Source organism: Rattus norvegicus, chromosome 2, assembly GCF_036323735.1.
Source record: "Rattus norvegicus strain BN/NHsdMcwi chromosome 2, GRCr8, whole genome shotgun sequence".
NCBI lineage: Eukaryota > Metazoa > Chordata > Mammalia > Rodentia > Muridae > Rattus > Rattus norvegicus.
In genome coordinates this window covers 15,705,901-15,731,524 of record NC_086020.1, presented here as the reverse complement: position 1 = coordinate 15,731,524, position 25,624 = coordinate 15,705,901, and the positions used below count along the sequence as shown (strand labels likewise).

Below are 25,624 nucleotides of genomic sequence, written 5' to 3'. Positions count from 1 at the left end.
GTTAATTTTCTAAAATTCTACAAAATTAACCTGCTTATAGAGCAAGAAATAAGGCAAGTTATAGCTACTCTTTGTTATTGAAGTTTCCTGTAGTAATTTGTATCTCTGCCCGGGGAAAGTTAATGCCCATGATTTCATACATGCTTTAAAAATATGACTAGCTTTGAAAAGGTGGAAAGTTACTTAGAATGACAAGGTCATTTGCTAACTTCCACCAATATCAAAAGCATTATATTAAATTAATAGCACACCTTAACATTACCCTTCAATGCATTCTCATGCACAGCAACTAAGATGCCAAGAGCGTACGGGATGAATGAGGTAGAATACTGCTTCTGATGAGGAGTGAGAGCTATACAGCATATCCCCAAACTGTGGGAACCATAGTCATAGGAACAGCATTTTAAAGAGAACGGAGTTCAGCATGACTCGAAGGAAAGAGATAACTGCCAGCGATTGGCCCTTTAACTTGCCTAGGGTACCACATTTTAAACAAAAATTATTATATTGAATATGCTTCAGTGAATACTTTCAGAATAAAGATTGGAATTTGATACAGGATTAAATCCTTCAAATAGTAGAAAAACTCATAGATTGAAGGAATTTTTTTTCCCCATTTGAGATGGGACATAGGGACAACTCATCTTACCGACCACGCACTTGCTTTAGGACTACTTTCAAACTCAGTAATTAATATTATGCTTGTAGTAGATGACAATGTGGTTTACTGCCTGCATTTTTGTAACTGAATCAACAGCTACACAAACATATCATTTGTGCCATCCTCATAAATACTGAATTACTTTTAAGACTGGGCAAACTGACGTTATTTTTAAAATTAAATGAGATTTTTTAGCTATAGATTGAAAATTGCTGATCCACTTAAAGCTAAAGTCGGTATGGCTGCAAGGTTAAGTGCGGCTCACAGGTGGTCACATTTGATGTCCTACCTAGTAAGTCTCTAGGGGAGGGGGATTATTATGCACCACACAAACATTTTTACTCTGCAACACAATTCCATTGCAAGGTGCCAGTGGAAGGGAGCTGGGTCACTCTTCTGGAAAGGCGTGGAAAGGCAACTAGAGTTTTCTTTACAGCACTTAGAGAACACATACAGTCACTACAGATTTCATAAGGCAGTTACCGTTAGAGTTACTATCACATTAACAATAGTAAAATGCACTTTGTGTCAAAGCAATTCTCCTCCGAGGACCAGTTAAAGAATTGGCAAAGAGCCTGATTCTACATACACTGTCAGCATTTACATACCAAGTATTTCATACAGAAGACATCCATTTCAAAAATGTGAGGGAAAAGGTTCATAACTATAGCATCTAGAACAGTTCAAAATGGCTCAGATAGAACATTTTCCTTAAGAATTGGTAGCCTTGTTCTGGAAAGGAAATCACATTAGCGTTGCACTCAAGCACTTGCATAATACGCAATAATACAATAAGAAATGTGTCCCATCTCTATAGACTTTCTTTATGGCCAACTTTGTCACTTAGTTTCGTAACTTTCATCCAAAGTCCAAACAGAAGGCGGGCTAAGTGACTTAGCCTTGTTTGTTTTTAAGTGGCTTAATATTTCCCTTGATCTAAACAACAATGCACATGCTGGAATACAAACATGAACTGTGCAGTGCACGGGCTCCCATGGCCAGGGCAACTGCTTCTGGTCCCCACCAATTAAACTCTCACAAGCATGCACTTTGGTGAAAGAAGAGGATGCACAAAAGGTGGACTCTGGCAGGCAGCCCTGCTGTAGCTTAAAGTCATTCCAAGGACTAGTGGTTCAGAATCTAAACCCAGGGCAAATCAGTCTTTGGGGGCAACTCATAGGAACATCTTTCCATAGTGAACTAACAGCTAAATTTTAAGACAGCTACTTCAAGGTCACAGAACAGTCTGTGAAATAGTAAAATCCACCAAGATCCACATTCTCCACCCTACTGAACACGCTAATGACGTGAACTAACTTCTTGAAACTTTAAACAAACTGATGTGACAGGAACAGTCAGATGTGATTTCAATAGCAGATGGCAAACCGATGCTACCATCTAAAAAGTTACTTTCAGCCACACACAAGGAAATCGTAGAATCTAAAGAAAAGAATGCACAACAAGCCTTAACTTAAGCCTTCCAGAAAGGAGTTGGATAGACCCGGTGTCTGGAAGAGATCCGTGCAGATTTCAGAGACAATACACAGACTATTTCTATTCTTTTGGTGAAATGTCAGAGGTACTTACATGAAGGAAGACCCGACCAGATTAGTCCTTGGAATATTTTCCTTTCTTAAAAGAGAGGAAGAGAAAGAAAAAAAAATAACAATAATCTTTACTTCGTCCAGCCTTGAAGTACTTCTCCACCTGATTCAAAGCTGCAGGCACGGCGACCCACACAGAACCTTCAAAGTCAATCCAATAGCAGCCCGAAGATGTCTGGGTGTACGCGTGTGCTCAAGTGTCTGTGACTGCGAGGCGAGTGAGCTGAGAGCTGGAGACGAAGTGTGCGTGTGTGCGCACTCGAGGGGGGGGGAAGGGGAGGGCGCGCGCGGGATTGCGCATTCGCGCGCGCACCGAAGCCGCTGGAAGAGGAGGAGAAAGAGGAGGAGGAGGAAGGTGGAGGAAGAGAAGGAGGAGGTGGAAGAGGAGGAGAAAGTGGCTCTCTGTGGCCGGTGGGATTAAAAGTAGCCAGACTTGTCCAGAAAACTGCGTCCAGGAAGGAAGTGACAGGAGACGAATGGGAAAAGGAGAGCAGCTCCCAGCCTTAGATACGTCCTGTGAAAGAGCGGGGGGGGGGGGTGGGGGGGGTGGGGGGGAATGTAAGGATACTGGGAGGGGACGCGGGGGCGGCAAGCAAGACTGAGCACACGGGGGTTCTAAGCAGCACGTACGCGCCAGTGCTCCCCCCGTCCCCCAATTCATTTTATTCTTGCCTTTTCCTGGCGCTGCCTTTTCCTTTCCGTTTTTCTATCCCTACCAGCCCAAACCGTTGACTCTCCTCTCGAGCTGGGGAAATCATCAGTTTCACTCTTGCAAAAGGGGGGCGGGACTAGAACCTCGCAGCATTTTAATAAAACAAACATACTGCAGCTCCCTCCTCACCCCTCCAGTCTCAACTAGATTGATAAATTACTCCACTACACTACTTTAATTATGTATATGGTATGCAGAATAAATCACTGAACATCAGTACCTCAATCAAGCACTTTTAAATGATAATTGCATCTTGGTGAATCAATCTTTCCATTCCTGACATTTTGCTAATTTTAGTTTTACGGTGGGGTAATGGCACATGCCATACGCAAACCTAATGACAATTCTTTATTGCATGAAAGGGAAGACAACACGGGGAGCGGCGGCTCCCTGCCTCTCTCCCTGTTGCTAAAGAGGACGCTCGGAGGGGACGCTGGGCTGCTGCGCGCTCGCTCCCCCGGGAGGCTGCAAGGCAGCTAACAGGAAAGTCCTTCTGAAGTCGAGATCTTCCCTCTGACCAATAGGAGCGCGACCCTAAGAGCTGCTCTAGTGACTCCCCCCACCCCCTCCTTTGGATTCGCAGTAGCCACCTCATCCTTGCTCCGGTCCGCGCGCGCCTCCGTTACTCACGCGTAAAAGCCACGATCCAGGATGTCTGCAAGCCTCGATCCCAGCGTGCGCTTCCTGCCCGCCCAGAATGTACAAAGCTTTTGGCCTTGAGAGCCAGGAGGGCTAGGTTAGAACGTGAGCCGAAAGGAACCTCCAATGTTAGTAATAAAATAATTACAAGTTTTTGAAATCTCGACTTTATCCCGGGGCCATTAACTTTCGAGTCAATCTGGACAAATTTACCAAGGGGACAGCTTTCTCGAGAATACCCCCTCCTTCCCTCCAGGGTCTCCTCCACACCTTACTGGACTTTATCCAGGTCATTAGCAAGTAAACCAAAAACAACTTCCCAAATGCATTAGGCTCCCCTGACCGATAGCGGGTGACTTCACTTATCCTGAAGAGTTTCAGCTGCACAGGAAGCAAGAGCAGAGACTGATAAGGATACTTAGGTTAAGGTTTGAGCCTCTAGAATACTTTTCCATAGTAAAAATATAGGTTAACAAAGAATTGATACTTAGGGGAAAAGGTACTAGATATTGGGACCACACCCAAAAAGCTAAAGATTAAATATATCAACTAGTTATACACATCACCCCTATGTCTCCCCAAAATATTGAAAGATTGCATGGCCAGGAGTACTGTAGATCGTGTAAAACATAAAAAAAATTTTTTTTTAATATTATGACTGGAGGAAGAGAAAGTTCACAGAGTACCATAACATAGAGGATACAGTGTAGACAATAGCAGACTAATGAAATATCTAGCTAATTAAAGATACTTCCTCACACACAAAAATAAACTCCTTTCAAAAGTGTATGTTTAACCCAATAACTGGCTGCATTTTTCTGGTAAGTTCTTCAGTACAGCAGCAGAGAACTATTCTAATGCAAAAGGGCACCGTGGTTCAAAAAGCCTCCATCTCATTGTGCTGTTTGAAGTTGGAAGCTCCTGGAGGAGCAGTGGACTTAACATTTAAGCACCCTCCACAGGCTTCCCTTGAAAGCAGAAAGTTGATTTTCCAGGCAAGTTAAACTACATCGGAAGGATCTTCAAACCTCTGGCTCCTTACATGGAGACTATTAATTAGTACTGCGACTTCATTACAGGAAAGCATGACAAACTGTCACAAAGCACAAGCTTTGTGACATAGTAAGTGTTTTGTTCTACTTTTGAAAATTAGTATCTATGCTATACTGTGTTCGCCTCTCTTTCACATAGCAAATGTGACTACCATGGGTTTATAATAAAAACAGAATGGCATCCTCAGAGATACGAGCTCTGAGGCTTAGACATGCCGCATGCTAAGGTATATCTAGATTTGGTGATATAAATTTAGATTACTTTTGAGGTTTACAAAGATCCCCACAGAGCAAGCATTAAGAAGGACCAATGGAGCTTACTGTCATAGCGCTTTAAATTAATGGAATGAACTGTAATGGCCTATGTCACATGACAGAGTAGATATAGCCAATACAGGATAAAATTATGCTCTTGTCGTTAATTATGGAGGATATTTCTACTTACCATAGTACACTTTGGTTTTTATTTATTTTCCTTCGAAAGGAAAATTTTATTTTACCCCTTCAGGTGTCAAAGAATTATTTAATAATAAATACTGTAACAAATCCATATTTATCAACAATACTATAAACACTTAAAAGTATGTTCAGTACAGGTAAGGATGATTTGAAACTTTGGGTCTGGAATGTGTTACAGCTGGCCTTTGAAAAGATAAGTTTTTTTTCCCCTTTGTAATTTAGTTTCTTAATTATATGTGAGCGAAGTTAATATTAGCATCAGTTGCCCTCACATAAACCTCGTAGCTGACATGGAAGGAAAATATAAATAAATAAATAAATAAATAAATAAATAAATAAATAAAATTAATGATAATCCATGAGGTTGTTAATCCAGGGGCCTTTTGTATTTGCCTTTAAACAATGTCAGACCTGCATTATTTGTTTTTGTCACTTTACCCAAACTGGTAATTCTTGTAGCTAACATTACTTGGTGAGCAGCAGAGTATTTTCCTGTGTAGGAAGCAGTTTGCTCTAGGTATGGAGCCACATAGAACTCTCCCTCCAGCTTAGGATTTGTGGTTGTGGATGTGACTCTGGAGCAGAGCACTAACTTCCTTAGCTTATGGTTTGGTGGCCAACATTGAAAACGCCAAGTGTGCCTTACAAATTAGATGAATACTTTCTAGGCCTCAGTTTGCTAGTTTGCATTTACCCAATTTAGTTCTATGCTTGAAAATGAACCTAATTATTATACCCTGTATATCAGTGGGGAGGGAAGCTAAGGATTTAATAAAAAGAAACTTACTTTTAAGAAAAGAGGATGGAGTGATGACTAGAATTGATCTGCCACTAAACCATCTCTCTCTCTCTCTCTCTCTCTCTCTCTCTCTCTCTCTCTCTCTCTCTCCCCTCTCTCTCTCATCACAAATATTCCCTTCATTAATTATTATAAGGGCCTAATGTTAAATATAGATCAACACCAGCTATCCACGCCAAGGATTTATTTCACAATGCATTTAAACACCTACGTTATAGAGACTGAGGTGACTGATTGTCTCAGCTCAAAGCTAACATTCCGATTTCTGTTTTGAGCCATCTTACTTCAGCTTCCTTTCCTCTGCCTCCCTACATTAAAGCAGCAGTCTACGAAAGCCCTATGCACTGGTCTGCCTGCTTTTAAGCCTGGCCCACGCTGGGTGTAGCTCTTGAAGTGAGCTTTAAAAAATTATTTTAAAGTGAGCTGGGGCGGTTGCCACAGCAACCTGCCCTGAGATGAAGAAAGGATATAGATTAATCTACCCCTCAAGATTATTCAAGTGTATAGTATTTGTTCTTCAGCCAGAATACTTTCAACATAAATATAATTGAACATGAAAATTTAGAGGAAAAAAAAACCTGAGAAACATGGTAAGATTCAAATTCCACAACATAAAAGATGTTTTAACCTCTTTGTAGTCCTGTGAAGATGCACAGGGACACCCAGGAAACAGCTTAATTACAGTAGACACTTGCAAAGGTGGGCCGCGAAAGGTGCTAGGAGCTTTAAGCAACATACCACAGCGCTCCTCAGATTATGAGGAAGTGAATGACCATTTAACGGTGTCACTGTCACAGATGTCAACATTTGGAATACTTCGAGACAAAGAGACCGGTGGCTCTCCTTTCATGGTAAGTTTGTGGTAGATGATAGATGTGACACTCACCTTCTACACTTTACTGCTGCAGCCATTGGCCTTCCATGATTCACTTCATCTCTCCAGAGGTTACTTCACAGTTTCCAAGGCTTTTTTGGCACCTTAAAAAATGTGTAAGTATATAAAAAAAAGTAGTTATTTTCTTTAAAGCTGACATTAAAGTAGATGTGGTTCAAAACTTCTAAGGTAACCACACTTATCATTTTAAAACCCAAATAGTGGTCAATTGTAACAGTGACTCTGCCTTTAAATAGTGCACAGTTCCACATCTCACAGACTCACTCAGTACAGCTTGTCCCAAGCTGATCATACAGCATGCACACTGAATTGCTAAAGCATCTGTACTGTACAACGGATTTGTTTTTTATATCTGAATTAGAATTACAAGGAGAAAAGTAAAAAATTCATCATTTCTCATGCTAGTGAAATTTGTCAAACAGGGAGATATTTGTAATAGTATCCAAATAATAATTTGTAATAATGCCTAAACATTTTCCGTAAAAGACTCATTTTATACATTGTTTAAAGGCCCACTTAAAATACTTTGGGATTAATGATGTGGCCTCACTAGTGTTTATGAATTCTATTAGGAACTATACCTTATCTTTCCAAGCAGTCTTTAGCTGTGTGGAGCACACAAGCACGCCTGAGTTCTAATCTCTGTCTCAGGCTAGGTTTCTGTGACTTTAGTACACAAATGAATCTTTCCTTGGCTTTAAAATGGAACCAATCCCCCACCCACCCTCCAAGGCACAGCCATGGCCCAGCAGAACAAGGGCCAATATCAGTTTCCCCATTTGTCTTAGCAGGACTTTTCTTAGTGAGGAGTCATTTAGAAAACCTGTTCGTCTGGGTACATATGGTAAATTTGTAATTATACTGTGTCAGTGTCAGAGAAATGAAGGATCTGGGCAGCATTGTTTTAGGGGTAGGGTAATTGAAGTTATATCCTTCAAGCTCAGGCCCACTAGGCCCAAATCTCAACTTGGTCTGCTAGTCAGACCCAAGTTTTCTGAGCTATCCCCTTTCCCTCAGTTCTTGTTTGGCTTTAATGTATGTTAACAAGCTGGAATCATGATACATCTTCCAGGATCTCTTACCCTTCCTCTTCATGAAATAAAGTCTGAAATTATGTTTTAACCCCTCCCCCCCAAATTCTTCTCTTCAAAGTATGATACATTTGTTCTTCTTTCCTTCTATCAGTAAGTCCAAATAAAACTTGATTGGTAATTTACTTATTAGTATGTGGCTGACTCGAAAGCATCTATGGGGACAGCTAAATTTAATGGGACTTTACATCTCCTCTCCCCATTGTTAAATGCTTATTGAAACACTGGTTCTACTCCATTTCTTGAAATATCACAGGAGACCTGCAATTTAAGGCGTCGATTTCCCCCTTTTAACCCTTTCTTCTAGAGACCTTACTGGGTCTGTGCTCTCTTCATTTTAAAAGATCTCAACGAGGGGCTGCGGTGGAAGTTTGGGGTTAAATTTTTTTCTTCTGGCATTTTGGTACCCACTTCTTTGTTTGGGAAGCAGAGGGGCTGGGATTCAGTCCGCAGGGCCCCTTAAAGAGCAGACAAGGGACGCCTCTGGTTTCAGCAGCTCACTCGGCTGAGTTATTGATTGCAGGCAGAAGCAATCCCTCTGGCTGATTTGTGTTGAAAGCTGACCCGCTGGCTGGGCGGACTGGAGAGGCGCAACGGCCGCAACGCCACCCAATTACTGCTGGTCCTCCCCTCCGACAAGGCTCTCCCCTCCTATCTGCTCTTCTGCGCGGGTCGCTACTTCCTCCCACCCACTTTTCTCCGGGCAACCGAGCTGAGGGGGTGGGGACTCTTTCCCCGGCTAGTTTCTAGAGCTCCCAGTCTGTGTGTGTGTGTGTGTGTGTGTGTGTGTGTGTGTGTGTGTGTGTGTGTGTGTGTGTGTGTGTGTGTGTGTGTTGGGGGGGGGGGACGTTGCATGTGCCACGTGAATGAACCTCGGGATGGGCGGAGGAGACCAGGCCCTGCGACAGACCTACGGGGCCTGGGTGCGCAGAGGGTTGGGCATGCTGTCTGCCGCGGGACAGGAAAGGGTGTGCCGGCTTTCGGCTGGCGAGGAGGAGGAGATGTCTTGGCTTGAGGGGAAAGAGACCGGGGCTGTGCTGATAAAGATGATAAAGCGAGATGGGCTCCAGGGAATGGAGGAGGGCGCCAAAGGCAGTGGGTGTGCTTTGGAAACGCGCGGTGGCGGCGCCGGTGGAGTTTCTAGGCAGGTCGGGATTTTAGGTCCCCAAGAACATTTCATCCCAGGAACTGGAGATGAGCTCTGAACAATCTCCATAAACACCGGGGGTCCGGAAAAGGAACCCACCATCTACCCACTGCACACAAAGTGCTGGCCAGAGGTCTGCATTTCTGGCTACCTGGTGCGTTCCAAGCACTTTGAAATCAGGAAGAAAAAAAGAGCTTCCGGCAGGTCCAGCCTCCCTGTCCTATAGCATCAGCATTTGTAACAAATGTAATAGACTAATAGGAAAGGATCATGGCCCCAAATTAGCTTTAAACCCTAATTAAGCACCTGGGTTCTTCAGAAGTATTTTTAAAAACTAAAAGCCAACCACTAACTCTGGCAGATGAGTTAACTCTTTGAATATATGCAGGCCTTGGTAAGGTAAAGGTCACAAAGTAGAAAGAGAACTGGGGTGCTAAGGAAATTTCACACCAAACCCAAATAAGAAAACTTCCTTTCCTCTTGCACAACTTTCTTTTGTTACCACTTGGAAACTGTTGGGATAGTCTGAAAATATGCGGAATCGTGTGATGTTCTTTGCTTGTCTACGGTGCTGTACCAAAGACAGCAAGTGTGGTAGAGAGGCTACATCAATGGTTTTAGAGCACAGGGCTCTACACCTCACACTCAAAAGTGTGTGTGCCCTACAAACAGGATAGAGGCTGGACTAGCACGTGGAGTTTCAAGTTAATTAAAACTAAAAAGAAAATGCATTCCTTCGATCACATTGTCCATATTTTAACTGCTAAGTAGGCCTGTGTGGCTAGTGGGACCTTTGAGGTAGGGAGACATTAAACATACCTTTTATTACATAGAATCATACTGGAGAGTACGTGAGTAAAGTTTTAAGCGCAAATATTTGCTTATGTTATGTTGCTGCAGCCAGATTACTAAGATAGCCCGCATTTCTATGGCACTACACTGCAACCCATTGGCAGCAGCGTAAAAAGTTTTCAAAGTCTGAATTTTAGTGTCTTGCACTCTGAGAAAGATACTGAGAAACACCCAGTGCATGCCCTTTTCTGTTGCTTTTAAATAAGGAAGGCAGGTCAAATGCAGAAGGCCTAAGTGATGAACCTCTGTAAATTTGGAAAGAAGCTTAAATCCTCTGGTGGGTCCAGTATCTCTTCTATTGACCAGGGTATCTTGGCTGGCTTGGCTAGGCAAACTGACTGCACAAGAAGGTATCTTGACAGATTTTAAATAGAATTATATTTTTCTTTCTACCAGAGAGAATGCCTCTGAGCATTAACCCCAGAGAAAATTCCATTTAATAAAGAACGAGATGCATGAGAAATACTACTGTCTCCCAACTTAACCTGCATGATTGATAGTATCAGGCAGCCATGCAATGCTCTTGCAAAGAGAACAGCTGAGATATAATACTATGTTTACTTGTACTTAAAACTTATAAAGACCTAGCATCGTGCTTTTAAAAGCAATAAGAAGCAATAGTAAAGTAAAAGAAAAAGGTGTTAATCTGAGGTGAGACTTGCTAGCCTCATATTTGATAAAATATCTAATTCACTGACTTCACGAGGGAGGGATTTGCTCAGAAATGTTAATAATGTAAACAGAATGAAATTACAACTGATACTATGTAAGACGAGTAATAAACAGCCAGTGCTCTCAGATTTTAGATTGAGCATTAACTTTGGGACGTCAGTAGATTGCTAGGGGATTCACATTTGCTGCACTTGTTCTTTACGATTTTCATTGTTAGTCGATGGTAATGTGGATATTAATTCTGCCCATTTATGGTACATTTATGGTAGTTAATCCTTAATAAAAACGATCTCCGTTCACATCAGCATATTCATAGATAAAAATAATAATAACATGATAATTCTTTTGAACATTGGACTGATCCACACTTGAGTGATTATGTGTTTCTCCAGTCAGTTTACCATTTGCTCATGTTTGAGAGGATTCTTGTCCTACTTCCTGAAATCTAAAATGCTACATGAACGTGCCTCAGTTCTCTGCAGACCAGGGCCTCAGCTTTTCCACGGCTGACAGAGGAAAAGGCCAATGGGACTCTGAAGAGAATATAGCCAAAGGACAACTGAGAGGACACGGGGTAACCGATGGCTGGCATCCTGAAATTCTTGGAGACTCGGTTTCCTCAGGTGTGACGTGGGCTCTACTGTGATGTCATCCATGCTTTGCTACAAGGAAGGAATGAGCTGCTCGACAAGGGACAGGGCTGAGAAGACAAACTGCAGTGAGTCTGTGAGAACAAGTCCTTACTCATTCCCACAGTGACTGTCATAGAAAAAGAAATGGGTCACCAGACTTGAAGATTGATTCAGGATGAGAACAGGTCCAGAATTTTACCTTTGAAGAAGTGGAAATCTCTTAAAATTCTGTGTTTTACTGGGTCAGTTGACTTTTTCACAGGTGTGTCGTTTCCAGGCTACTTTTAGCTCTCAGGGTGGCTGCCTTCTGCTTGTTAGCTGCCTGGTTGCTGAAAAGGCACCAGACACTCCAAGTCCATCCTCTTTTCACCCCAGTTGACCTTTGGAATGCAGTTGTCGGCCAAGAAGACATTGATATGCCCAGTCTCCTGTTAGCAGATTCCTTAGGGCAGTGGCTGCTCAGATAGTCTCCTGATGTCATTGCAGATGTCTGATGGCCATCTATGGCAACTAGACTGGGCCCAGGCCTCCTGGGAAGGGGGGACTTGTGGAATGCCTAATGGAGCATTCCGTTCAAGAGGGATCTAGGGGCAGAGCTCTGTTCTGATGCCTGTGTGGTAGATATCACTTCTGCATTGTGCTATACAATATGAAAAACATGGTCACTCTGGACTGTTACTAATGTCTGGAATGGGATACTCATTTGTCAATTGGTATAAGTATACATTACAGAAAAAAAAACAGAATAATGACATTAAAGACTTTTTATGTAGTGTTGATGGTAACATTATTTATTAAGACAAAAGGAGTCTAGAAAGAAGAGGATAGAATGATAAAATTAACAGTGTTCCTTCTGTCGATGTAATTTTCAATGATTGCTGTTGTATTTATAAATGAGAATTTATTATTTTAAAATATCTTATTTATAACTTAAAAATTTAGGTTAAGCAGAGTAATTGAAGCAACTTAAATTATTTGTTAAGATGGAATGAAATGGACAAAATAATGCGTCCAATATGTGATAATTCTACGTGGGCTTGAAGTAAGTATGTATGCTAATATTCTCACTTCATAGGAAGAAGGACATTTTCATTGTTTTGGATGAAAGTTTCCTACATTTTTTAGAATAGGGGTATAATGAAAACTAAAATGCAAACAATACAGAGAAAATAAATGTAAATCAGTAGCTAAAAGCAGTCTGCTTGTCGACTTCTTTGAGTCAAAGACTCAAACCAATGAACTTGACTGCCTTTGCTATATTTATATGAGTCTTTCAAGTCAATAGTATTTATAATCTAAGTGTAATACTTGAGATACATATGCAAAAATAATTTAATATTTTTAGTAAGCATATAAAAGTAAGTATGTTCAAAATACTTCTCATTTCACGACCACTTGCTACATTTAAGATTATACCAATTACTCTATAACTGTTATTACTTTCATCCAGGCTACAGCCTCTTAGAGGGTTTTTATTTAATAATAAAATCTCTATTCGATATATTTTAAGAATGAAAGTGTAGAGTGAAGACTTACTCTGCTCAGATAGCCCATAAATGTCAAAGGACAGGAAACCAGATTTATTCATTTCCAAAGCTCTGTTCTTCGTTATGATACTTTTTTACAATCAAATTCAACAGGAATTGATATAATCACACAACTGGAATAAACATCAGAAAAATACATCCTACTTGCAGGGTAGCTCCTTCCTAGTGGCTACTCCCCGGCACTAGCCACTCGCAGATGTTTTTGCTTGACTGTCTTAGAAGAAGCCTGACAATTTTGCCGCGCATTCTTAAGAAGCATCTCCATGCTGAGTAATCAGTATTGTTACTGCTGATTGTTTTTGCTTTTGTTAAAAGTAAATCCAAAGCACATGCAGTAAACAATGTGAAAACTAAGATCTGATTATAAAGCCTCAAGTGTTTGATATTTGGACAATAAGCAGACGTGGAAGCAAAGATAGAAAAGCACAATTTTGAGCTTCTTTCTGGAAGGAAGGTAAAGCCTTTGAAGACCAAGTTTTGATGTAGAGCATTGGCGAAGTCTGGAAGTCAGTGCTCCTAATCCGTAGGGATATATTATGGCAGAGAGTCAAAGGTTAACCCAACACGATATTAGAACCCAGGTTCTCGGAGAAGATAGGCCTACCCTCAACAGTTTGCTGGATGAAGGATGTGAAATTTTACTTTTGCCCAGCCTATAGAAAATGTCCAGTATAGTATTCTACTTTTTTATTTCACTTTCAACTATCTCTCATGCCCCTGAGAAATATATCATTACCAGGTACTAAATGATATTTAAAATCATGTATTCTTTTCTCTCAGGTTTTGTACTTCAACCATGTCATTTTATGATCAAGTATTTGATATTTAAAATAAAATATATTTGTGCTAGTATATTGATTAAATCAGTATACTAATTTAATACTAGTAAATTGATTAATTGATTAAATTAATATATTATACTATGATAATTCACATTTATGGGTGGTAATTTATATTAGCCTTGTCAGTGTTCTGGAGAATATAATTTTCAGAGAAAATTTTCTTTTGTATTCATACCAGATTTTACCAGATACATGAATGTGAGGATATGCTTGCCTAGAGTAAGGATCTGATTGTATATTTAGATTGTCTCAGAAATTTAAGGAGTCTGAACATAAGTGCATAGAATGAATCACTTTCCACAAATCAAAGTTTTCTGACTCCTATGGAATCAGAGACCTCACCTGTGTCCCAGTAGCCATGTGACGTCAGCGGGATTTGTTCGGCAGCCGTGTGACGTCACCAAGGCTTGTCCACTTATACCCTTCCCTTCACCCACGTTCAACTCGCCCTTCTTTCACCTTGGCATGCTCAACTCACCCAGCAGCAATTTTAAAATCAATAACAGCTCCGTTGTGAGTGCCTCTACTTCCTCTCGCCTTCTACTGATGTGACTTACAAGGTCCTTTCATCCCCCAGCAGCCGGGTAAACAGCAGAATTCCCGTGGATAATATTTTATCAGAATCTGCTGCTTCCACTGCCTTATCCATACCGTACTATCAAAGTATTGCCTCTTTAAGTGAATATTTTTAAACTTTTAAGAGGAAAAAAAGTTTATAATGCAAAGGGTCTCGAGCAGTCCATAAATTTCCTGCTGTGTTTCTAAAGGGCTTTTACCGCCTCAAGTCCATTCCATTGCCTGCCACATAACAGTACACACGGAAGTAAGTGCAAATGCACAGGAAGGCTGGCTCTGACTTGAGGGAAAAAAAATTATTGCTTCTGAAAAGATTGGGTTGGAAGCTGAGCTCTCTGCCAGCTCCTTGAAAATCCACGTGCATGCCCTCCTGATAAATTCCCATTTCTTTTGCTTTTTTACCGTTTTTTTCTCTTTGCACACAAGTGACGTATCAACTAAATAAAAATATGCATGTCCTTTGTGTTATAGCTTCCGTGCTATCATTTAGTGAATATATACTCCCTTATATTAAAAGTCATTAGGTGTAAAATTATAAATTACTCAGTAGTGTCTTGAAGGGAGTTGAAGAACTGTCTGTAATAAGCACTTTTCTTGAAAGGAGGGCACACTATGTGGGTGTGTTGTAGGATCAGAGGGCAGTGTTTGCTACACTTTATCCCAATCCCTATCTCCTCTATAAAGATCACAAATGGAAGTCTTTTTGTTAAAATAAAATAGAAATAAAATAAAAATTAACAAAACATCCCCCAACTTCGTGTGGCCATATAAGAAGTGACGGAAGCAATCTTTACCAGACAAGTGGGTTTGTAGTATTAGTCATCTTTCTGAAGAGATTTGGAAAGAAGACAGCTTGTCTTGTGTCTGAGATTCTGAGCACGACGTGAGAAACTTTTTGCACCAATGTTTTTTGTTTCCCTTGACCTCTTTAGCAATAGTCACCTACAATTTCTGTCTTTTCTCTTGTCTCTTCTCTTTCCTTTCCTTCTCCACTTTGTCCCTTCTATTCTTTTTACTTCATCCTTCATTTTCAGTTATAAATTTCTTCTCAGTTGTCAATACAGCAAAGGTCCTTTCGTATTAATGACTAATTGTCACTTCTGTGTAAAATTATTTTTATTTTAGAACTGTGGGATACTTCTATTCATATTTTTCCAGTGTTTTAAAACTACCACAAAATAAATTGCCCCAACAAGGATCTTAACCTGAAAATATGGTCATATAATTTATATAATATTTTTCTTACTCATAGCTATAGTGATGATTCATGATGCACAAAATGGTGTTTGTTTCATTTATTATCTGTGAAGGATTTATATTTACCATCCACATGTTCCTAACTCAGCCTCACCTCTCTGTAAGGGTCTAGTCTGTGTAGCTTATGGCCATAAGACAGCTCATCCAGAGGAGAGTTAAGCCTACGGCTTCTCCAGAGAGGCAGTGATTGAGCATTCTATTGGTTACTGAAAGCACGCATCCATTCTTAGAGTAATCACTGTCTGTCATATTTTCCTAAAATACCTTTCCCGAAGAGTTAGTTGAAGCCATTTTGTCATACTTAAAACTATATTATTTAGTGTCTAAAACAAGTATAAGACTTGAATAACATCAAGACTTTGCCCATTTTGGTGGGGGGATATTTATCATTTGCCAATTAAAATAAAAAGATGAATGAATTACAAAAGCACTACAGTATTCAATATACTGGACAATGGCTAAAAGCAAAAGGAACATTTCTAGCTGTAGCCATATGTTGCTGATGGCCTCTCAGGAGATGGGCTCACAGTACATGGATTTTGTAACTCTTTGGACCCTGAGAACTGATCCTGAACTGAGAAGGTTTGAGAGGATAATGGTGAGCACGGGTGACCGTCCTCAGAATCAGCAAGGGTTAAAACCTGACTGTCTGAATCGCTCCTTGTCCATATACCCACCATGTCAGAAAGATGTACTTCAAAATTTATTTAATTTCTCAAACAACAACAAATAAACAAACCAAAAGAACAAAACTAAAAACAAATTTGAGAGAGTCTCGTTGTGTAGTCATGGCTGGCTTGTAACTTGCTATGCACAGATTGTTCTCATACTTGTAGAGCTCTGCCTCAGCCGTCAGTGTTCTGAGTGCAACCGGGAACTACTATGCATGGCTTAGGCATCTTCATTTTAAAAGGCTCCGCAGAAATCAGGTATGATGGCCTTTGTCTATAATCCAAGCAGTTGGAAGGCTGAGGCATGAGTATTGCCTGGTGTTTGAGGCCAGCCTGGATTGCATTGGAAGATCCTTTCTCAACAAGACAGGAAAAATGGAAGAAAGGAAGGGCTAGAGGAAGGGAGGGAAAAGACTCAGTAGATATTCACTTACATTTTATTGTATGCTTTTGCTTTCTGGTAAGAGTAATATAAGATCTGTGAAGTCCTTCAAATGCTAGAACCCTTCCTTCTCTCTGTTACTTTTTTTTTTCTTTCAAGAAATCCCAACAAGTGTATGATCTCCTTTTAACATAGAAAGGATGATGGTTCAAGATAAAAAGAATTGTTCCAAGATCCACTTTTGTTCAGGCTGTGCACAAACAAAAAGACACTACACATAACATTCTCATTGAAGAGTGTTCATTAAAAAGCTGATTAAGTAACATGGGGGCCTTATGTTCTGACTTTTATATGTATTATTTTTATTTTCTGAAATAAAATTACTTCCTTTTTTCTCTTCCTTTTTTCCCCTTCAACTCTTCTATGGACTCTCTTGCTCTCTCTGTATTTCATGGCTTCTTTTTCTTTAATTATTGTTGCATGACTACACACATGTACACACACACACACACACACACACACACACACACACACACACCACTGCCTTTCTAAACATAACCTGCCTCGGTCTATAAGATGTGACTTGTGTCTCAGGGATGACCTCTTGGTACCATCTGGGGACCTAATTATTTAATTTGGGGTTCATTCTTTTTTAATTTAAACCTGTAAAGTGGGCATTGAACAGGCGGACATTTAACATTAGTGATGAAACAAAGATGTGCTTTCTTTGGTGACTGCCAGTTTCTCATGAGCCTGGACTCCCTGCAGGTACGACCAGCACTTGTCAAAGTGAGTTGAGTAGAGGGAGCTGTCAGGAAGGAGACTTTCAGATGTTCTTAGGAATTTGGTAATTGTTTTTGCCTATCCAGAAATCAGAAAAGACAACTTAACCATCTCTTGGAATAGGTCGATGAAGCCTTCATACTTGCTCCATGTGTAACTGCTGTCTCTCCAGAGCCCCTTCATACCTAACAGCTGCTGTTAGCTCAGATAGCTTTAATGTTTCAGAATGGGACTTCTTTGACAAAATGTCTGTCTGTCTGTCTGTTTGATTTTGTCTGACAAAGCAAGCATTACCATGTTGGCTTATGACAATTATGTGTTATAACTATTTTAAACTTAAATTGCTCCTTCCATTTCACAAAACTGAAAATATTAAATATTCACTGAATTTTCATCCAGTTCAGCTATGGAAATACATACTGAACTTCAGAGTTACACGTAATAGTGTAATGTTGAGGTATGACCTTTCCTGTAATGAAACCAAGGTACTCTCCGATGTGCTTAGTAATGCTCTGCAGAATGATTTTGTTTCACCATTTAATTCCCTAGCTCTACACTGGCCTGAGATTTTCCTTATTTGGAGTACTCCCAGAAACGGAGAAGGCGGGACAGGCTATTGCAGAAAGAAGTGCAGCAATGGTCCAGAGTCCTTCTGGGACACCTCCCATGAAGCAGAGAGAATACTCTCTTAGTTAGCTGAAATCTCTTTCCTTGGGGTTTGTATATTACTAACTCCAATCCCTTTAGCTATGTCACAGAGATTAAGTGATTGATTTTTAGTCACAACAGTACATAGCAGAAACAGAGGCTAGGCCTCAGGTCCTTGCACTCCTGCCAGGGTGTTCTTTGAACCATATTCATCAGCTCTAGAGAGAAATACTTGTCCTTTAGAAGCAGACAAGGGATGACTCGCTTTCCTTAAAACTCTTTGAGAAGCAAGAGAATGACTCGATTTCCTTGTCTTTCTTGTAATTTTGTGTGTTTTTTGATACCCCTATTTGCTAGCAAAGTTGGAAATAGATATTATTTACTTCTCTGATGATTAATTTGCTTTGTAATTGATTTGTACGCTACTACTGCATATTGTCAAATAATCTGCTACTCAATGTCTGATGTTGCTTTGGACTAAATGTAAGACAATAAACAAATGACATTTATAAGTTTAGGGATGAAATTTAGTTGTTAAATGGCAATATTAGTCATACAAGTATTGATTACTTTAAAACAATCTTTCGCAGAGAATAGCCACCATTTTTATCGAGATCTCATATCAATATTTTTTAAGTTTCTCCCTTTTTATTGGCAATTTGTCTATGTATTAAAGTTTCACTTCTTACCTGCAAGATCTGCTCTAAAGTTCAAGGATAAGATATATTCCTTGAAAATCATAAAGATGTAGTTTAATCTGAACAATTTCTTTTCTAGAGGGTAGAAAATGAGCATTTATTTGAATATTGATAGTCTCAATCTTGATTGAACCAGTTTTTTAATACAGCACCACCAACTAGTATGTCAATAGTAATGATATAATCAAAGCATTTGACTTGATGTCAAACACTTATATTAATAAAGTGCCACTTAATACTATGAGTTCTGAGCTTGCTAGGACACACAAATGAAGCCTTTGGGCTACACCTTGGTTTGTTTATTAGCACACACACATATCAAATTAGTTAATGGTTTAATCAGCCTTATAGCATATTCTGCATTACACATACACACACACACACACACGTATATATATATGTATATATATATGTATATATATATATATATATATATATATATATGCTTATGTTCTGGTATATTTAGTGCTTTTAATTGTTCCCCAGTCTTTCAGAAAGCTAAGGCTATGTTTTGATGTCTACATTTATTTTTCGAAGCGTATGACTGTGATTTAAAAAAATTCTTTTATTTCAAACACATTTGTATTTTCACTTTATAAATCCATTTAAATGATACAGAAGTTACGAAACAGTTGAAAGTGGGCACATTTCAATTACTCGTAGTGTTCTTGCATCGTCTAGTATGCTCTGGTAAGCAGACGTATATATTCCATAGGTATTGCTTAGGCACAAGCCATTCTACTCATGCCACTTTCCCACGTGATCCTTTTTGTTTGTCAGTTTGACTGCCCATAGTTTTTGAAGTCAAAGCAAACCGAATAGGGACCTGAGAAAGCCCAAATCTGGGCCTCCCTCCTCCCAGCAGAAACTTTGAGTTAGCTTCACTTTTATTCTTTTTTGGAAAATCTTTAAAATGAGAAGTTGGAGCTTCAGAGCCTCCCCCCACTCATGTGGCTTTTAAGGATTTCATAAACTCAAAATTAATCTGATTCACAGATAGCTACCTGTCTTTGATGGACGTCATTACCTGGGTGCTTAGCGTTTTAATCAGTGTGTGTACATCTCTGACAGTTCCTTTAAGGAAATTAACTCTCTCAACTTATGAAATGTGTGTAGATGCGAAAAAGAATTAGACACTTAAGGAGTAATAAGTCCAGGGTGGAGGAGGGAGGCTAGGCAGAAGCCACTGCTCCCCTTTTATTTATCTTGTCCATAGTCTTGGTATTCTGATTTGAGAACTTACTGGCACCAGGTATTATCAACAGGGATGAGTAATATGCAATTTTTATCTTTATTAAGTTACATCTGGCCCGAGGACAGATGACAGTTGTCAGTCAGGTGTCTGGTCAATGAGGAGGTCCATGTAAAGCTGCCAAAGTATTTTTGTTTCTTTAAATATTTACTATTTTACACTGAAACTCTGTTTCTTTAGAGTGAATAGGGGATTAGTTTCCATGCAGTTCATTAATTATTGTTAATTACTAGAAGAATCAACAGCTTTCTTATGAACACAGAAAAGGAATAAACAAATCTTTTGAGTGGCTCTCTGAAGCAGGAAAATGATTAATTTTCCACCGCTGAAATAATTATCTTTATGTTGTGAAGATGTATTTCAAAAGTAATCTTTTAAATGTGTAGGGCAGGTATGAGTCAGTGTCATTTTAAGCTGAGATTGCTCACTAAGACTTATTAAAGAAACCAGTTTGTATACGTTGAAAGATTCGGAGTGGGTATTTTGTGACCTAGGGTTGAAGATTTATTAGGAAGGACAAACATGTCATTGCGTGGTAACAGTGAATTAAGGCTTCTGATAATTCAAAGAAAGTGTGCAATTTTCAGACTATGTCTGAACTCCTGGCACAATGAAAATGATAACGTTTTAGATATTCTGTATAGCTGGACTGTTTCTAACATTTTAAAAGAGGTCCACTTCCCGTAAGAAATGGACATCTATAGCCAACAGTTGGCAGAAGCTTTCACATCACTTATTTGCCGCTTCAGTGTTTATTAATGAGAGGGCAATACATTTAGCCAACACGAATACACATGAAAACTTAGTAGGCGTAATTCCAAAATAGACCCAAGTGCTTATGATTTATAATAAACAGCGTTTGTCTTCAAAGGCAAGTGTGCTGGTCCTTTAAGAACGTAGGCTTTAACAAACCAGAAAAAAAAATCTTGCTTCACATGTCTCATTCTGTAAGAGTCTGATGAATGGTTTAAAACATTTGGTAGATCTGGTGATTTCTGTCTCAGAATCAACAGTAAGTCTGAGAAAGCATCCATGAAAAGAGTGGTAGAAACCACTATGTACTTAAGTAAATATTTTTGATGATCTGAAGAACATTATACTTGCCACCCTTTATAATAAAAAGTAAATTGGAGTTTCAGTGTTTTAAAAGTATGTATCTCAGAAAGGCTTGTAGATGAGATTACTATTTTGAGTGTTAGATTTAAGGCTCAAGAGACCATTTTTCGTCATTTAAAAATGTTTTTTCATATTTTCAAAGGGAAATTAGGTCTGTATAAGAAAATATCCTTAGGTTTATATCATGCTCAAAACATACCTAGCTAAAAAATATTTTAGATAAGATGATCATTAACAAAAGTCAGATTTCATATTTTTTCCACTTTACAAATATGTATTAAACATGTAGATTGGAAATTATTTATGGCGCCATCAGAGTAAAACATTTGCTTCATCGTCTTAGTAATTTATTTTTGTAGAAGCTTTTCTCTTCTTAAATACCAATCCTACCCCCCACAGCCCAGAAAATTGATTTTAATGCATAATAATTTATAGCATTCTTGATCAATGTATGCTGTTGTGTCTTTTACATTCATTAGCCCATGTTGCTTGTGAATATGGAATTTACTTATTAAAATGGTTTCATATGTTTGCTATGTATAGTCCCTAGCTTTGAGCTGCTTCTTTGCTTAAATAAATGTTTTCAATTTGCTATAATACAACAATTTGTAGAGAAATGCTGTGAAGCATAGTTAAAAGAATGAGTCCTTGAAATAGAATAACTTTTTAAAAATATGTCCTAACATGTGGTCTCATTTTTCCTTCTTTTGCATTAATTAAAATCCTGTTCGGAAAAAATATTTTTACCCAACTTTTGAATTCACAAAATAAAAAAAATACCAAAATATGTAAATGCACTAATTTTGGAAAGAAATGATGTAAAAACATGCTTTATAACTCCCTTGATCATCTATTCTCAAGATTTTATTCTTTAGAAAAATTCTCTTGTAAAATAATGAGAAAATGTTGTTCCTTTTAATTATTAATTATTCTGTTCACTTAGATGTCTTAAATGCACATTAAATAAAATTAACATTGTATTCTAATCATCTTCTTATAATGTGCACTCTTAATAGCACATGGGATTTTTTTTTAAAGCATGTACCGTATCACCATTTCATTTTGTAAATTCCTTGGAAAAATCACATTTTATTCAAAGAAGGTTAGAACCAGATTAAAATGAAACTAAAATGCTATTGTGTAGTCTCATGTAATATGTGTGATGAACTCGTTATTCTCACACATTTAAAACAGTAGTCAGAAAGCAATATTAAAACTATAAATAATTTTTTACGAAATGCTCATTTTATAATCTCAGAAAACCGTCAAATGTTGTCGGCTCTGTTTTGTGCACCTAGCAACCCCACTGTTGGGCAAGTTGGCTCGGATTCCCGCGCTCTCATCAGCTTAGTGAACAGAGGTACCCCAGTAGTGTGTCCTCTAAGATAACGGGAAATCAACTTTTAGAGATTAAAAAAAGTACATATTTTTTGGCAATTGAAACTCACCAGTGCCTTTCTGCTTCTCCAGGAAGTTGTTCCCGTCAGCACCTGCTGAGGGCTTTGTTGTCCAAACTCTGACAGGTAAAAAATTCCTGTAGAACAAAGCCAGACCAGCTGGCTTTGAAGAGAAACCCCCCAGTTTGGGCTGCGCTTGCCTCCTCTCCTTTTCTATGAAGACCGAGGCTTTGCCCCCTTGATCGTCAAGCGGTGAGATGCGTGATCCCTCTGCACAAGTGTCTGGCAGGCCGAGGTGCACCTGCTCATGTCACTCTGGAGTAAATTTAGCTGTAAAGGTATCATTGACAACCAGACCTTTGTCAGTGCTGGCAAAAGAACACAGAACTGCTCTCCCCCACCCCGAGCCTCTACACTGTTAGTTCCAATGGAAAATATCCAATCGGAAGTCTATCCAAAATCATTCCTAAAAAATGAAATTGCTTTCATATGGTATAAAAAAAGTTAAGTTTCCTCATTTCACACAGGCTTTAAAATTACATTTCCAAGAATAATCTTGGAACAAGACAAGTTTTTGTTCAATTAATTGTGGCTGGAAACTTTTTAATGGAAACATAGCACACACTTACTTCATTTCAGGTTATTAAACTGTATAAAGCACTGTACTTATTTCCCATTCTTTGCCCCAGCTCATTTGCTTTTTTCAATCCAAAGAAATATTAGAAGGTTAAAACTTATCACATAGGGGGATTAATCATGCTCCCGAATTAGAAAGCTTGTAGCTCTAAGAGATCCAGTGTCAAAACTGGATGGTCATGGCACTTAAACTCTTGGGAATCCACAATGCCACAGTACCATTTAAAATGGAAACTCACATCTGTGGAGACCCTTGATTTGTGACCCTGACTATAGCTGGTATTCCTTAATGACTGGTTAAGGTAAGGACATTTACATTTATCAACAGGTGAATTCTTAGGCTTATTTCTTCTTTAGTTAAGTAAATTCAGTTGGAAAAAAAGAGAGTCAGGCAGTGTTCACTGAAGTATCTGGCACAAATTTAACAGTCCAAATAGAAAGCATGTTAAGGAGGAATATGTTAGGACGAAACCTTGTGAGATTCCACTTTGACAATCATGGTTTCTTACGTGGAGTTAACGGAGTTGAGAAAAGTACCTGTTCTACCATATCATTGCCATTTGCAATGCTTCGGTGTGATGAGAAAAAGAAACTGGGTCAAAATAAAAGTGCTTTGTAGAATAAACAAGGTTGCTATTTACTTACTATGTCTAAGCAGCCACTCAACAAGCTTCGTTTCCCTGCAGGGCTCCACTTTCAGATAAAACATAGACCTGAATGGCATCATCCAGTATCCAGGGAAACCATGTAAGGACCTCGCTCACTGTGTACTTCTCTTATTCAGAGTTTAAAAGCTAGCTGAGTACTGAATAAGTAAGTGTTTTTATTTAATAATTATACGGGTGGGACATTTTAGGATCTTGCTAAAAAGAAATGGGTCTTTGATTGTTGTGTGCGTCATAACAAAACCCTTAGGTTTCCTCATATTTCATAAAAATCGTGTGTTTAGTCCCGACCTCTCCGTCAGTTCTCAATCTTAGGTACAAAACAGCTACTCAAAATCTTAATGAACTGACTTTCAAACTTCTGCGTGACCCACCAGTATTCCTTAAGCCACCTTTCAAAGGCCTGGTCAGGAGCAGTTGCCTAAGTGTAGTGAAACATTCTTACATTTTAAAATGAGAAAAGTTTATGGTAGTCTTTCCTTGGTGAACGTGAGTAGCTATTTAGTTGGCTTCAGTCTTGGTTGCAGAGTGAGCAAGCAAATGAAATGAGCTTATATTTTAACTGCAGCAAAGAATCTTGAAAAGTAGTGCCATTACCAAGACCCAACTTTGTATTTGGGGAAATAGCAGGAAGTTAGTACTATCTCCCTCCCTCCCTTCCCCCCTTCCCTCTCTCTCCCTCCCTCTCTCTCCCTTCCTCTCCCTCTCTTCCTCTTTCCCTCCCTCCCTCTCTCCACTCCCTTCTTCCCTCGCTGTCTCCCTCTCTTCCGCTGTTCTTCCCCTGCTCCCATTTCTCTCCCCAGTCTTCTCACCTTCCTCTCTTTCCTCACAAACACTTTTGTACATAACATACTGTACTAATTCACTTCTTAGGAGCTGTGAAATCTAATGGGGAAATTTAATTCCCAAAAAATATGCACATTGTTATTCTGGAGAAAGAGCCATTCCTAAAATACCTGAAAAGAACATGAAAGTTCTACTAAACATTCCCTTATATGGGTTTCTCCTTGCAAAAAAATGTATTTAAATTTAAAATAATCACCAAAAAATAAAACAAGCAGTTTGCCTTAAAAATCAAGTCACTTTCAGTATGACATACTATACATTTTGTTTATATAATGTTCACAAAAATACTTAAAACCTAAAACAACTTATAATTATAGAATCCTTTGTTGTTTCTTAGATACGACTTATCTAATTCTCTAAATACAGATATACTACTTTTGAATCAAGGCTTTTGGTTTAGTCTTATGGTTGAGACTTTCAAACTATTTTCATTTAGTTTTGAGAGGCATGTTTAGTTCATCCTATAATTATATCATCATACTATTTATGCAGTTTATCTTTTTATGCATAACAAAATTCAGCTTTCTGAATTAAGAGACATTGTGGCAGCAAAAGAAAGGTTTTGTAGAGACCTAAGAACTTGAACCTATAAAAAAGGTGCTGGTAACTTACGCTAGTAACAAATTTTCAAGGACAAAGCCTGAGGTCTGAGGTTGATGTCTGAAAGAGAGAGTCCTGTTGTAAAACGAGCTTGGGCTACTGTTGAGTAAAGGGAGAGGCAGACAAAGATCAGCCAAGATCATGGTACTGAGCAAAACCAACCGACTGAGTATTTGCTGATCCCATAGCTCATTTTCTAGAGGGGAAGGAACGTTCAAGATCCATTCCCAGGCAGACAAGTCACCAGCCCTGAGACATACTGGGCATGTACTTTTAGCACTTGTGTCAGAATGCATGTATTCCTCAACTCCTATCTTACCAGTCAAGGAGACTCAGGAAAAGAGCACACCTGGGGACTGTCCTGCTCCTCCATAATGGTCTCACTATTGTGAGCCCCCCTTCAACCAATCAATAGAAGCTTCTGTGATAGTGTTAATGCTTTGTATCCTCACTTTGTAACATGTAACCACCAGCCACAGGTGGCTATGGAACA

General features: G+C 39.1%; 1 protein-coding gene and 1 long non-coding RNA gene across 20 annotated transcripts in view; one reads left to right on the top strand and one right to left on the bottom strand.

Annotated features, from left to right (window-relative positions):
* Positions 1-22,793, bottom strand: part of Mef2c (myocyte enhancer factor 2C) — a 162,908-nt gene extending 140,115 nt beyond the window's left edge. For 7 of the 18 annotated variants that reach the window (XM_017591163.3, XM_063282317.1, XM_039103394.2 and 4 more), the window contains exons 1-2: positions 22,436-22,793; positions 6,813-6,904 (exon numbers count right to left, since the gene is read on the bottom strand). The gene's annotated coding sequence lies outside the window, so the exon portion shown is untranslated. 18 annotated transcript variants of the gene reach the window in all.
* Positions 22,794-23,198: 405 nt separating this feature from the next.
* The window catches only part of LOC102552429 (uncharacterized), a 56,042-nt gene continuing 53,616 nt past the window's right edge, over positions 23,199-25,624 (top strand). For both annotated transcript variants that reach the window (XR_005500472.2, XR_351251.4), the window contains exons 1-2: positions 23,199-23,322; positions 23,707-23,833. This is a non-coding gene — a long non-coding RNA (uncharacterized LOC102552429). The remainder of the gene's footprint in view (positions 23,323-23,706; positions 23,834-25,624) is intronic.